General features: G+C 33.2%; 1 protein-coding gene and 1 long non-coding RNA gene across 3 annotated transcripts in view; one reads left to right on the top strand and one right to left on the bottom strand.

The window, feature by feature from the left end:
- The window catches only part of Vha100-2 (V-type ATPase subunit a family protein Vha100-2), a 52950-nt gene extending 36487 nt beyond the window's left edge, over positions 1–16463 (bottom strand). For both annotated transcript variants that reach the window (XM_033327406.2, XM_076618226.1), the window contains exon 1: positions 16314–16463. The gene's annotated coding sequence lies outside the window, so the exon portion shown is untranslated. The remainder of the gene's footprint in view (positions 1–16313) is intronic.
- On the top strand, positions 13439–16368 carry LOC117153405 (uncharacterized). Its single transcript, XR_004463603.2, has 3 exons — positions 13439–14316; positions 14464–16196; positions 16285–16368. It is a non-coding gene; the product is annotated as an uncharacterized LOC117153405 (long non-coding RNA).
- Positions 16464–16978: the final 515 nt, after the last annotated feature.

The raw sequence follows: 16978 nt of genomic DNA, 5'->3' as shown, positions 1-16978 counted from the left end.
CTCCAGCAAATCATTATTTTTATCACGATTCAAACGATACGTGAACACATTGTCCGTAACGAAGTTGAATACCATCCATCTCATCGAGAATATCATGTAACGTAACTCTAACTATTGGAATAGGTAAGTAAACGTCAAATGTGGGCCACGAAACCAGTCCTTCGTCTGCGGTTTTAATTGGTAATACCATGCGCTTACTACACTGCTGTTCATAAGTAGCAAGTGTATCGATGATACACGAATGTAATTAAAGTACACGGATCGATGGCAAATTAACATTACGGTTACGAATTTCATGGATTAACTCGATCCGTCTAGATTTTACAATTTTATGAAATTTAAAGGAAATGAATAACATCACGATGAACTATCACTTAATCATTAACACATTAATGATAAAAAACTATATGCTATGGATCTAAATTTATACTACAGTCGAGGTAGAATTTATCAGGAAGATTTTTTGGCTCAAAATACGACGAAATCAAGAGTAACGTGTGAAGCTTGTCACATTCCACTTATAGTCGAGCATACGTATAATTATCGACTGCAGAAAATACAGAAATCAGAGAAGGATATGTATATATGTACTACCTACCAAGGAGTAGGAGGCAACATAGACACGAAGGGATTGTAAGCCACTCCAAACGTAATGCAAACGAAGCAATAGAATGCCTCAAACGCGCAAATCGGGTAAACGGAATCTACAGTACTAAAGATATCGATAATCATAAGTAGTTGAATTTACAACTAGAATAATTCCTTTTAAGCCTGGACTTTTTATGTTTAAGATAACTATTCACGCTGTATACTAATCTTTTACTAACTATATATGAATCTATGTTTGCAATAAATCTTTTGTAGTTTCTAGGTATATATATATATATATATATATATATATTTTACATTAGTTTCAAATTTTACCAATATAATTTACGATATTCGTATCTCGTTAAAGTGTTAACAAGATTTCAAAAATTTTCCTGTAATGTATAACAAATATAATATATGTATCGATAAAAGTTTTCTATGTTCTACCTCATTATTGCTTTTAACTATTTTCGTGAGTTTACACTGACTCACTGTAATTTTATATTTTATTGGTACTCAGCTTCTGAGTGCATTTTATTTCGAATGCTATCTATCGTTAAACAAAAATATGTGTCGTTCGATCAAAGGATTTTGGAAGGTTGTTACGTTCTTCTCAAAATCGAGTGGAATAATAGTTGTAAGAGACACGTACGCTGAATTGAGCAAGCGAGTTATTGGCGAACAACCTACGCTGACTACTCGCACGAAATGCTTAAGTAGCAGGAGCCTTGGACGACAATCAACAGCTGAGTGACTTCAATAATCGTACAGACCATCTGTCCGAGTGTAACACACATATGTACGTTAGGGAATGTGTGACAAGTTACGAGACTCTTGTGAAATCGTATCTGCAAAATCTGGAAATGCGCACTCGATCCTCATTCCTTTGAAATTCCATCGTCTTCGTTCTAGTATTTTAATCTAATTATTATTGAGAAACGGTATTAATCGTAACTTTTTGATAACAACAATCCTAACAATTTGATAGTGTGTATTTAAAATTATTTAATAGTTTGTCCAAAATTCTATGAAATTCTATATGAATCTTTGTTGAATCGGTTAACTCTTTGAAAGCTTGTTGAAAGTAAGCGACGGCGAGTATACTCGTCAAACGCAGAGTGCATATTGCTGTTATGATATAGAATTAATTTGTAACGAAAAGACTGTTTTATTTTTTTATTTTAATACTGACAGGACTCGTTGTAACACAAAATATTATCATTTCTTCAGAACGAGTATACTCGTCAAGAACAGCTAAATGGTTAACAATGGAAAATTTATCTTTTTATACCATTTTTTTGCTTTCTAACAGATAAAGTTACAGAAGCGTGTATTTTAGCATTACAGAGTAATCAAAGCTAAGGAAAATCTTTTACGAAAGAACTTAAAAAGATTCAATTTCGAATACCTAGCATTCTGCCAATTATTTTGCTTCGTAGGATTTTAGATATTTCTTGGATTATTCTCTTGCAAAGAAGGTTTCTAGAAGATCTGTAGATTTCTCAAGAAATTGGAAATTGTATCTATTAATATAGCAATTATACCACTACATTTCAATTCTCACTGTGTCTGCCTGCCTGCCATAATGCTTGTCGTAAATATGGCAAAGATTTGCGACATGCTATACGAAATAGATTTATAATAGGTGTATTTGAGATATAGCTAAGAATATTCCATTATATAACAAATTAACATTGCCGAAGTTTCCTTGACAAGACAGTATGATATTTTATAATTATAGAAATAATCAATCGAAAAAGAAACGAACGATAGAAACCTATATTTTCAAAACTTTGTTAGTGAAAAATAGAGCGATATTAGACATATATTTTCTAGACTTCATTATTCGACTACTGATTTAAGAACAATCTGTGAAACACTAATAATATCATAAAAAGTCCCAGAAAAGTATTTAATATGCCGTTTTATTATCGCGTATATGCAAATTATAAATCAACTATAGTATATAGCTCTATATGTATATTAATAGATCATTTAACTATATCTTCATCAATGGTTTTTTGCATGTCGCTACGTTCTGATACTTGTTATACATACATGTATATAATAGTAATAATAAAGATAGTAATAATATTGATAGTCTATATTCTGTACAATACATACATTGAACACTTTTCTCTAAAATCTTATTAAAAACTGAGTAAAATGTAAGACCTCTTCCTCTGTTAATTCTGTAATAATTCAATATCGTAAAGTTAGGTGCTTAGATAATATGTATATCGATGTTAGGTGATCTGGATCTCGCGAAGGTTAAGCGCTGAACTTCTGATTTATCGACAGAAGCTTCAGTAGTCTGTCCTTGTAGCTAAAACCCTTATCGCTCTTCGCGTGTCATGGGAGTGTCATTGGCCCCGTACAGTCGTGTGCACGCGAACCCCAGACAATACAGAGCGTCGTTGGGCCCCTTGTCGCCACCCTAAGAAACTATATTACATTCGTGGCTCTACAGTTTGTCCAACGAGAAGAGGCGTTTAAACATAAACACAAGTAAACGTAAGCAAACATAAAGTAGCGTTTCATCGTGGCAGCCAATGCGTTTCCTTATCTTTACTACCTCGTCTCATTGGACAAGCTATAGAGCTACGCTAGTCCTTACCGTACCATCCACCAATCACCACTCAAAACTGCTATAAGCGAACCTAATACTGATGACTGATGACCGACGATTTACGGTTCCGGCTACCGGCAATACGATAATCTTAGAGATGAATCTGCTTTACAGAGGAGTCGATTCCAAGTATTTAGGGCCTATCTTACGCGTCGAGAAATTATTTTCCTGTCTCCTCGTTAATATCATATTATTCACGTTCTATCCGACTGTGAAATGTAAACATATCGTAAACGATACCTTAGCATCATTTTTCGCAGAAAATCGCTCACGATTTTATTGCTTATAACCTATGGTTCCTTTGTCAAGTTCGGTCCTCGTGACGAGTAGAATACGATGCAAGTAAAAAAAGTTTAACCGTAAATATAGAGGTTAATTTTGCGGCAATTGTTTTTAAGCAGATCTGCATCGATTTAACTTCGTAGAATCACGCGCTGTGGTGGTCGTATCTCAGAAGTGACACGACATGAACAAGTTTTTTCAAGGAGAGTGAACTATATGCAAACTTACAAAAAATTATTTACCGAATACGTGACGTTGGCGGAAAAGAAAATAAACTGTACGAAACAACGATCAAATATCGTTTTTTATCATTTTTCATTCTTAGTCCTTCTTCGACGGTTCTCATATCTTTCTAACAAACGCGAAATTGCATCATTTTTGTTTGTAACACTTTTAATGAATGTAGATGTGCGATACGTGTAACGAGTTCAATTAATTATTCGAAATTGTATAGGAACACGCAGTGCAAATTTTTCAAAAATGATATGTTTATATAAATGCGCACATAAAACTAGAATATACAAATCTCGGATATGTTAAATTTTGTTAATTGGCATGTGAACAAACGAAATTAATTTAACCTACTCTAATAATTAATTATCAGGGCCTTGAATTTTAAACTATGTGAAATTTTCAAACGTAACACGTAACGATGTATTTAAGGAAAACTACTTCAATGTATGTACCTGCAATTAGTCAGAATTGCATTTAAATTCATTAACGATCTAATACTGACAAGTACGAACGCTTCAATGTCAGAACGCTATTAAACATCCTACAGCAAAATTATATTGTTGCATCATCAGACTCCTGATTAAGTAACTGCAATGCAAGCAGGACATTGGAACAAAACGCTTTCGGAATAAATTTTACACCCAGCGTCTCTCAAGCGATCAATTATACCTACGACTTATTATATAATATAACACAGGCGTAAAATATAGCAGTTTTATCGTTAATCTATACACTAATATTTTTACAATAAATTTACTAATTTCTAATAACATAGCGTAATATGTAAGATAAATATATAAGATAACATAATATAGCATAAAGGTTAATACGAATTGTCTGTCTTATTATTTAATAATATCTCAACTTATTTCACAGTAGCGTTATCTGCGCGTTACGGACGCGCCGCGAGAAGGCCAAATAATTATCTCGGCCATTGATTTTTCCTTCTCATGTGAGCTGAAAATGATTTGTCGGAGATGCGTTAGGTTGAGTTATATAAAAGTACGAACGCCTCACGGCGTCCGTCTATGCCAGAACGAAATGAAATCGTAACGTAAATTGAACTGAAGCTTTCTGCCAATATCACGGAAACTAAGGCCGGCCGACGGTAACATGCATAGAAGAAGGTTATTCAGAACGTTGACCTCGACAACATATTTCAGGATCATTGAAATCGATAAAGTAGTCCGCTTTGTAAATAATTACTATTATTACATTATTTTATCTAACGTATTTGAACAGAAATATTATTCATAAAGAATCTCGTTGGAACTTTATGTAAATTTTATTTGTTTTTTTTTTACCTTGCATATTTATATTATAACTATTTTATACATTATTCGAATATTAAATTACGATTAATGATATGATTACGTAAAAGGTTTGTTCGTCTTTCGGTGTTACATTTTCAGGAATGTTATAGAAACTTTACTTATGTTGACTCTAGTGAAGAAACATATAGGTTACTGATATATGGATCGAAAATTTCATCGTGATCGATTGATGCAGAAGGGAGAGGCAGGTATCAGAAGAGGAAAAATTCTTTAAATTTATTATTAAAGTTATACATATATTATATATATTATATTCAACCGTTTGTAGTTTGAGCATGTATAATATATACATATAACTGACATAAATCTACAAAAGGTATTTTTTAAATTTTTGTTACAGACTCTGATACAAAAAAAAAAAACGTTATAAAAGAGATATTTCTACCAAAACTCCACTCAAAATGACTGGTCTTTAAAAAATACGTAACGATAGAATATTCTTATATTTATTGATTTATTACTTTCTTACAAAAGGAATTCCATGTTATCCAATACATTTTTGGTATTACTAACCCATCTAGGACCATGATCCCTAAATGAGGGTTGGCACATTTATGAAATTGTCAGATCAGTCACTTTGACTGATGTGGTAGTTCTACTGTTAGCATTATGATCGACCCGGAATTTTCCTGATAATTGACACCATCATATCGAATGACACGTGGTAAAAATTGTGTGGGAAGTTATACAAAACGAGGAAACTGGTTGATTCGGATTCGGTAAACAGATTGTAGGACCATTTTACAGTTTACCAAGTACCAGTCATTTTGACTGATATTGGTATAAGTAGCCATGATACAAAATTATTTTTATTTTGAATAAATAAAAAAAAAAAAAAAATAAAATTCATTATATTATTCCTTTAGCTATAGCTGCAATTTTATAGATATTATTGAAATACTGCTTATACTCTATACTAGAATCAAATGGTCAACTTTCAAAAGAAGAATTTTCCAGATGCCTCTCTAGATGAAACAAAATCTCGATCAAGAACATATACTGTGTTAAACAATGAATAATAAAATTTCATCTAGTTGCAAATATTTCTATAAATATCGTCGATTCGAAAAATTGTTAAATACAATATATATATTGTACATGCTAATTATCAGTCGATATGTTAGGTAATTATTTGCTTCGTAACAAAGATACTGCTTTACAATCATTCTCCAAATAACGCCAATAAATAGAGTTACGTACGCGTAAGAATTTGTAAGAGAAGAAGGAACGGAACAATCATTATCAATCACGCATTCCTGGCAACGCAAGCGTGTAATTTTATCTTCAGCGAGGAAAAATCTAGCGGAGCCCTCGAAACGTAAAGGAAAATATACTTCTTATGCAGCGTGTCCGAGTTCTGCCTCCAAAAAATATTTTCACAGAGTATATTTAGATATCCCCCATTGTGTGCGAGTACATTAATCTGACGTGTACGTGCGAAACAGCAACGTGCCATAAACTTGCAACCTACTTGGAAACAACGCAACGTCTGGCCTCTTTTCTTTCTATATGGTGCAAAACCAGCTAAAAGTTTCAGAGTTTTCAAGGAAAAAGCCTGTTCAACGAGCAACTAAACTGTGTAGACCACCTGAATTTTCAAGTATAAACATTTACGATGGACAATTTTTAACTTGCTTCTAGACTCTACATCGTTTTTAATTCAATCGAGTTTTTCTATGACGACAAAAATTTTTGTTTAGAAGAAATCTTTTTTATTGGCTCCGATGTTGTATAATATACCATAGTAAGGATTAAAGCTACACAAATTATCACAAATGGATAAGTACTAGAAACGGTCGATAACATACCAACGAAAGAAATAGCAAAATATAGGGTGAAGTGAAAGTTGTTGTTCATACAACCGGAAAGGAGATAATTTTCTGTGAAGAAATGAGTAGAAAATTTTAATGTAACGTTTGTTTATCCGAGGTTTCGTTTTCGAGAGAATAATAATACAAGTTGCTATACAAAGAAATAGAAAATAAAATTCCATAAAAATTTACGTATACTTGTTATACCATCCAAGAATTCAAAAAAACATAGATAACCATAATATCGTATTAATGTTTTCCGATCTTTTTGAATCGAAATCAGAATTTTTGTAATTTCTGATGTAACTTCATTCCCAAACTTTTATCAATTTAATACTTAATATTTGTTTAATTCCTTCTGGAAATATGCTGATCCGGTCTTTACCCAAGACCTCACACATATACATACATACTTTTCTTTTTTCTTGTAATAATACGGTTAACTATTTCGTAAATTTCTATCGGTCCGTGGAACAACACCGATTACCACACAGACGCATACAGCGAAGTCGAGACTCGTGAATCGTAAAGCTTCTGACTTCTGACTTCGGCCACACGTCGAAAAGAGAAAGACATTGCTCGGAGGAGGGATCGTATTGCCTCGTTATATACATATATCGTGGCAGTGATTATAAACAAAATACGATCGTAGCTAACAAGGTCGCTGTTGCGTGTTGCGTTGCGAATATCCGTAAACTGTGTTTCGTATTTTTGACTCCTACTCAACCCCCTTGCCTATGGTCATATCCTGGTGCTTTATACTTTAAAGATATACTCCCAAAGAACTGTTCGAAACAATGAAAAAAACCACATCGAAATCGGACAATCAACGAAACTATAACATAAAAACGCTTACCGTGGACTATCTTCTAGAGACATCTACATACAAGTATGGTGTCGCGGACCTTTTCTAAACTTCGCATACTCAACAATTCTTCCATACGCATCGTTGTAATACATACATGCATGTATACGTCTTTAACGGTTTTGGGCAGTATAAGGCAAGAAATCTTTCGTACAGTTAAACCTTATTCGACATCATGAGCAACGCTTTTTAAGATTAGCTCAGATACACACACACATTTTATATGCACACACTATGTGTAGATATAGATACCGAGTAAGTTCAAAGTCACTTCATGCTGACGCGTACTTAAGTACGATACGATCTTTTGACAATGTTGCGTTTTTCAGTACTTTTGGACAAGCCGAATATATGTAAATATAAAGTTCAGCCTCCAGAGTGTATATAAGATTTCGTGACTAACGAAGCGGCGAATCCCCTTTGTATCTTTTTCTTTGTTGAGAGAAGCAGATATTTTTATTTATTAGAAACCGTTTAACTTGTCATCATAACATAACATTTTATACAATTTACCAAATTACGTAAACATTCTCACATCACAGGTATACGTATTTGATTTATCGTTATACCTATGCCTACAACATCTTCATTTTTAAGATCGCCAGGTATTATCTATATATATTAGGTTGTGCCAAAAGTTTCTTTCGTTTTATAAGAAAATAATAAATACACAACATTTTGTTCCAATAGAACATGTTCTGATCATATGCAGGGTGGTTGGTAACTGGTGGCACAAGCGGAAAGGGGGTGATTCTACGCGAAAAAAGAAGTCGAAAATATACAATAAAAATTTTTCGTTTGAGGCTTTGTTCTCGAGAAAATCGACTTTGAATTTTCGCTCGGTACGCGCGCGGTACGTTATAACAGATCTCACTGTAGATGGTTGTCTCGATAGAAAAATTAAAAAAAAAAATTAAAAAAGCAATTTTTAATAAAACCCTGTATAATTCAATAAAATAATATAAAACAAAAAATGTTGTGCATCTATTATTTCCTTGTAAAACGAAAGAAACTTTTCGGACAATCTAATATTATTAAACAATAAATATCTGGGTAATGCGTCGTTGAGATGATTGGATTTTTTGATGCGAGCTTTTTCGTAATGTAATTTTATTTGACGATTTATTATCCATATGTTCGGTTTTAAAAATAATCACTTACCGGTTGAACAAATCAATGAGTAACCTCAAACGCGCTAGAGGAAAAGACGTACCGCCGAACAGTCGTCCTAAATATACAAGTTTCCGTCTCAAAGTCTGCCATCCCTGTCCACTTTAGAAAATTTAAATAATTCTAATACTTTCTAGTACTTTTTACTTTTGAAATCGCATTTAAGCAATAGACGATTTTACATATGTCACGAACATGACCATAAGCTATCGAAATCCTATCCCATCATATCTGAAGTGCCACGAGGTTATTTGGGTCAATGTTGTATATTGTACATTGTACACGTTGTACACGCGAATTTCTATACGAAGAAATATTAGGGTAGCTACGATCGCCAATGATATAGCGATATTCGCAATTAATCGAGATCCCAAGGTAGCATCTAAAATGTTTGAGAAAGGAATTAGAGCCATACACAAGGCTGACTGAATACGTGGCAAATATAAGCCAATGAAACAAACTCTGTGCATATCACTTTTGCTAGAAGAGAAGGGAACTGTCCCAGTGTCAAGTTGTATGACCAACTTTTGCCATTTGTAGAGTCCGGTATGTACCTTGGAATGCATTTGAACAGAAGGTTAATGTAATGGGAAGAGCACATAAAAACCAAGAGGGAAGAGCTGCATATCAAACTACGTAAAATTTACTGGTTAATTAGTAGAAAATCTTAATTATCACTATACGACAAAATTAAATATCTATAAAGCTATCCTGAAGTCAGTGCGAAGTCAGTAATTCAAATTTGAAAATTCTAGATTCTAATATAGATTCAATAAAGATTCCAAACCAAACTTGTTGTCAAATTAATGCTTGATGTTGTCTGGTGCGTCACAAATGCAGCCATCCATAGAAACCTAGAATTACTAAACAGTTATTGAAGAAATCCAGTGATACAGTATTAACCATGACATAGACCGAATCGCGTGTGGGTAAAATTTTATGAGAGTAAGAAAAGCGAAACGTAACGAACACGCGAACGAAACGAGTTTTTTATCAGAACTAAATTTTCTATTCGATGTCATGCAAGATAAAGCAACGTCCTCGCCTATTGACATTCTACGTATCTATAGTATAAAGATATTCATGTAATCTATTTTTACTGTCTATTGTTTAAAATTTAAATACACATGCAAGATTATATAAAATATCTAAAATGCAATACTCCTTATCGTTGTTGTATATGTAATCGTTAATATTCGTAGATTGTGATATATTGGCGCCACCTGGTGGTCGCGCACGGTGTACATCGTACGTGCACGAAGCAATGGAATAAAAGAATGTTCTCCGTTGCAACAAGTTTCCGCGTACAATGTGAAGAGCACGCGTTCAGTTAGCTAATTTATAAGTTGTAATTACATATACGATATTAAGTTGTAAAACATAAATCATATATATGTACATACATATTACCAAGTGCTACTGTACTATGTACAGCTACTGTAATACGTAACCAAAGATTATATATAAATATACAAATACATATAGGGTATCAAGCGTATAATGGACAAGGCGGCGATTCTACGTGTGAAAATGAAATGTAGAATAAAATTCGCATTGGAGGACGAAATACCTCGCGTTGTCTGAAAATGTCTCAATGTTCATGCGAGGCTTTGGACGAGATAACTCGTGTGTGCCTTTTTATTAGAACTGCTATGATTTGCATAAAAATAAATTTGTAAGACCTTGCGTTTGTGAATGTGAAAGGGACTAGGAATGTTACACAATGCACAAAAAACATTATTTTGTCGTAATATATTTCATAAGAAAGCCTTAAATGAAACATTTTATCCTGCATTTTAGGCTTATTTTTGTACGTATCGATCATCCACTAGTCGCTTGTCCACTTTATGCGGAATATCCTGTACATGTATAATATATCACACGGATAAAATGCCGCTTAACCTCTTAGTTTTTATTTTTCAGTAGTGTTTATAAAAATATAAATTTACATAAATATCTACAGTTTAATTATTAGATTTCCGGCACTCTAGTAAAATTCGATAGCGGCATAAAATACAAGATATTAATATAATTATTTAATTAAGCCCATTGTTTTTAAGATTTCACCTACGTATCACAAATGTATGTAATTTTTACAACATTGTATTTTATATCTTTTTACTTCCATTCCTTTAATAAAGATGAAAGCGAATAAATTGTGTTTCATCATTTTAACAATATACATACATATCTCTTAACATGTCCAAAAAATTCGTAGAGTTGATGTTCCTATTACAATATTTTATACTTATAGGACGTAGATAGAGTTTTGTGACTGACTGCATATTCCAGACAGGTGAATTCCATAAAAGAAATTATCTGTTGAAAAGTTGTTACACAAATTCATATCCTTAACTTCTCTTTATAACATTCATTTGATTGGTTGTGTTCGGTTTCATAAAGTACAGTTAAGATATCGCGAGATACTGAGAAAATTTCACTACGTATGTTTATTATACAATAAAATTGAAATACATTAATTATTAATGATATTTCAAGTGACCGACTATCAATACCACGTAACGTTTTTCCCCATCGCATTTGCATTTGTGCTCTAGTGTATTATGCGAGAAACGATTAAGGATTAAAAAAAATATGCTTCGCATAAAGGCGTTCGTGCATAGCAATCGTCTCACGAGAAACAGGAAACAAGACGAGAAGTGTTGCTTATTGATGCAAGGTATGGAAAATATGCAACGACCGTCTTTAACTATTTGCAATCGAGTTGAAGACCGCTTTTATTGGATAGTCCACATTCCGGTAATTTCAAATCGAAATGTCGAACGGTGAAACTACTAACTACGCAAACGAACCAACTTCAATCTGGAAATCGTGTCTCGCGTGTTATCAACTCGCCCGTGGTATTATCAAGTTCGTCCGACGATGCATTTTAGGTATCACGGAATATTCTATATTGAACGTGAAGCGAACATTCAAACAATATCTTTATGATTCTTATGAAACGAATAAATTGAAATCGATAAATTCATTTAAGCAATATTTATCGTAAACTAAGAATTATACACTCAGAAATGTATAGATATAAATATCTAACCCCAACCTAACCTCATCAACGATGAACATAAATATTATGACATGTGCTGATAGTACAAAGGTAATGCTTCTCGCTGTTTTTTGTTTCTATGTATTTTATCATAAATCATCTATTACTTGCTCAGTCACGCGAAAGTATTCCAGCACTTGTAGATACACACATTTTACGAATATGTTATGCGTGTTACACGAAACGTTATATCATTAACTGTTTTATACGAAACGTTTGTGAATACATATTATGACAATTGTGTTCTATTTCAATTAAATAAAGAAGAAGATTAATCGTCGTGAATGGAAAAAATTGTTCGAGAGGAAGGAAATTAACTTTTTCGTGATATAACAACATTTAAAACAGTGATAAACGACTCGGTATTTATTAAAACATCATATTTTTACCGAAACGTCTCCCTTTTCAGTTTCGATCTCTAAATAAACAAAATTTATCAAATTCCTGCAGAACGCACATGTATCGAAAAGAAACACTAATTATTAAAATATGCTCTTTCTTTACAATTTAAACTTCACTTTCTCCAGACAACATTTTCCCTGTTTCCTTCGTTTCATCTTATCCGCAACATCAAAGTTGTCCAAGTCTATGATTATCATGAAAATTACAGGATTTCATCCGCCGAGTTCCGCAGTATCGAACGGAGTTTGATTAATCGACAACGAGAGACTTATTCTCATTCACCCATACATTATGTACAGTGGATCACGAAAGGATTTGAATATCCGTAGGAATCTTTTATAAATATATATGCAATACTATAGAAGTTTGAATAAAGTAATTTGAAACTTCATTAGTTCTATAGTAAGCCACAATTATTACAGTTATATATATATATATTAAATAAAGTTTAAAATAAAATTGAATGTGTCCTCGTAGATATATAAATCGGAAAATATTCATTGAAAAAAGATACTTGATAGATGTTACCAAAGTACATTACATTATATTAATAAGCCGGAATATTTAATGGTTTATTATCAAACGTTATTTTTAATACCAAGCTCATATTACACACTGTCATTGAATCTTTTGATTTATTCTCGCAAATGTCATTACATATCTATTACTTACTTAAACCTAATTTCATCATGGCATAATAGTAAAATAATAATACAGAGCGTAATCATTACATATTTATCAATACATAATTTTTTATTCTGTCATTAAGTTACATATTGCCAAAAATGAGCAGCTGTTGGGATACTTTTGAGAGATAGTAAGTATAATATGTTTATGATTTATGACAGTATCCTATGGTAAGTATTCAGAAAATGTAATTCGCGTGAAAATCTTGTACGATTATTAACAGGTAAAAAAGGATGGAACAGATGATTGACACGATAATGGTATCGATTGCAATTCCTGCGACGGTCACCCTTCGGTTTTATTCCCCTATGCCTGGAAAAATCGATATTATCCGCTTTATTTATATCTCAGTGTTTTCTGCGACGCAACGCGACGCAGACGGTGGTGAATTAACAGCGGACTCTATGTCTAATTAAAAAAGGAAGGATGGAGAAGAAGGGAATACGACTAGTAAAAACGTCTTGCAGTCAGACGTTCCTAGATTTTCCGCTCTTTCTACCTGCCAAAAGATTCTACCGCCTGTCTAGACGATGTTGACATTCACGACCGCCTTATTACTTTAGCATCGCTGATGCAAGACAACGGCGCCAAGTTTTGTTCTCACACAGCTGGCCGCGAACGTGTGCGCGCGCAAATACTCGTACGATCGTTCTAACTTTGTACGCATAGATTTCGTACTTCAACTACACGCAAACACCGTCTGCAATTCATTTGTATGTTCGTACAATGTTCTCGTTCGTTGTCGCGAATGGCTACACACGACGACACATCTCGCGTAACTCTTCGATAGTAATACACAGTGGCTCAAAAAGTATTTCAACACCTGCAATAGAATATTCTCATACATATACATATCATGTACATAACCTCGTGAAAATATTCCAACACCTGTAGACACCCTTTACAAATTTACATATTACGTGTACGTTAGACGAAACATTGTGAAATTTCATTAGCACTGTTATGAGACTTGTTGGAAGAATATCATTTTAGTATACTCCTAGAGAATTTTGTTATTAGAGGTTGCCATGAAGAAGATGACACTATGTGTTATAAGTTACGAGCATGAGCGGGTACGAAATGTGAACAGATTAGTCGACTAGAGAGCTGTATGAAGAGAGCGATGCGACGGCGAGAGTAGAGAAAAAAGAACAAAGAAAACTGTGTAGTTTACTTCATTTTTATATATATATCCCAAAAACATTGTATATTTTATTCGATTTCATTTAATTTCTATATGAAACAAGGTTAGTATTCATGTTGTATATTAATCTTTTACCAAGTATCTTGTAACTTTTACATATATATAATGCATATGTACTGTATAACTATAAAATAAGAGTGTTTAGGTATAAACTATGTTTAACCCTTTGTTCACTCTTGTTTCATTTTAGAAATATACTACAGTTTATGGTTAACTGTATCGTCTATATCGGCATCGACAAGAGTTAAGATTTCTTATATCACGCTATACGAACTTCTCTAATATTTTACTTTTATCACTATTTAACTGTGTATGCGCTTTCAATCCTAGAATTTGATTCTGAAGCATATTTCGTTTATTTAAGAATTATATTTTAAGTAATGAAGTTATTAAAATAATATGAAAGTAATGGAGTTATTTGATTGTAGCAGATCATATTCTGATATTATTTCTACTCAGTCGTATCTATGAATAATTAATTAAATATTAATATTAAGAAACTATTTATATTATCTAATATTTTTTAATTTACGCTCATTTTGATTATGACTCCTAAATATATACATATACCTACAAGTACAAGATTTAGTATAAATGTACGAAGTAATAGAAATTTTTTAATGATTTTAAATAATATATTAATCGTTTCCATGCCTACATATAATATAACGCATACATTAAAATTTAATTCGCGTGAACGTTATATGAAACACATTCTTACTGATATGATTTTTCAAAAAGCTGAGAATGTTAATAATCTCTTAACGCAAATATCCAACATAAGCCTACGCGACGCAATAACGCTCAAATTCCTGATAATGATTTGTTAAAATTATCTCCTGCGTTTAAAATAACTTAAAAGATTGAAATTTATGGACCCGTATTTACGTCTCTGATACCTTACGCAACGCATATTAATTATTCGTCTAAAATGAATATATAAATATTTCTTTAAAACGTTAGTACGTTAACACACGTTATAGATTTAAAAGTTTCTAAAATTTCCACAAAGTACTTAATCATTTGTAATTCAGCAAAAATTCAAATTTAAAATTTAAATAATAATTCAAAATTAAATAAGAAACGTATGTTTAAAACAGAATTATTTTCGTTACGACCTATTATGAATTAATTATTGGCGTTTCGAAAATCTAGGTAACCGTGTCAGAAATTTCTTTCGATACATCTGTGCGAAATCTAGTAAGAACGGTTGCCAAAACGCGTACCAACTATTCCCCTGAGTCTAATACACACAAGAACGCTTTCTTCGGCTTCGGCGCAACAGATATATAAACCCAATTCGTCTCGTACGTCTATTCTTACGTTCATAAGGTTATTTACACTCGGTGTCTGACACCATTTTGGTAGCAAGGCACAGTACTCGGGCCAAACGGCACTACTCTTGTTAAAGCACGCAAAACGTCACGGAAGAATCGAAGCGACACAATTGTTTGCGGCGCGGTTCACCTTGACCGAAAGCTAATTGAAAAGTTACCATCGATGGAAAATATGCGCGTAGCCTAAGATAGAAGATCACCAAGGTCCAATTAAACAACGCTCACATAGTGGTGTCCGTGAAGATTAAGTACTTTCAAGGAGTTATTGCCGATGATTGTTAGCCATGCGAAAATGCACGCGATGAGATAACGGTAAAGAGTTCGATGCACATATCTTGTGTTTCGAAAACCGCGAAACAGCGTAGCAGCAGCACTGCCACGCGATATCGCGTAACGAAAAACCGACTGCACCGACTAGTACTACGACTACGTAACACACAATATGTATATTCGATAATTCGAACGATAGATAGAATACATTCAAACATGTGCATATATGTATGTATATGTATACCAACGAACCCTTGCTGCTCGTTTTTATAATATTTCGTATTTCAATCAGTAATGGTGTAGTACGCATGGTACAGTATGTAATATCAGTGAACCATTTGAAATAAATGTATATATGTACTTACAATTAGTTACACGATGAACTTTACGTCAAATATTTTCAGATATCTCAAAAACGATCTCAACAACTTACCGATTTCTTTCGATTATTAGACCAATGATAACACATTTGACACATCCACCACGCCACACTTTATATCCTTGTGAAACTTTCACCGTAAACACGCGAACGATTAACAGAGATGATTAGTAATTAGATTAAGAAAACTACGACGAAAACGATACCAACCGTTCGAAAGACCGCAAGAAACTGGCCAGTGGCCGCGACCCCACCATGCGGTACACCGTCGTCGAGGATGCCAACAAATGTAAACATCGCTACAGCTGATCGTTGTGACATGTGTGTGTGTGTGTGTGTGTGTGTGTGTGTGTGTGTGTGTGTGTGTGTGTGTGTGTGCACACGTAAGTCCGTATTTTAGTGGTTTACTTCCCCCGCTTCGACTAATCGCGTCTGCACGTGCGTGCTGATTTTACAATGTAAGTATGTAGATACAATCAAATTATACATCGATTTTTATATTATTATTATTATTATATTGACAGTTGTAATATAATTGTATTATATTATTATAACTTTAAATAATAATGAAGATTATAAACTATGACTGCTAGTATACATGTTACTATCAGTTATCTTTGAGTATGATAGACACATTCTAGACAGTTTTATATGTATAAAGATTTGTCACGTACGCGCGCGCGCGCAGACACATACCCAGTATAAAGATTTACAGTAAA

The sequence above is a fragment of the Bombus vancouverensis genome, chromosome 1 (assembly GCF_051014615.1).
Source record: "Bombus vancouverensis nearcticus chromosome 1, iyBomVanc1_principal, whole genome shotgun sequence".
NCBI classification, from domain to species: domain Eukaryota; kingdom Metazoa; phylum Arthropoda; class Insecta; order Hymenoptera; family Apidae; genus Bombus; species Bombus vancouverensis.
The sequence above is the reverse complement of the archived record's forward strand: the minus strand, read 5'-3'. Positions and strand labels throughout refer to the sequence as shown.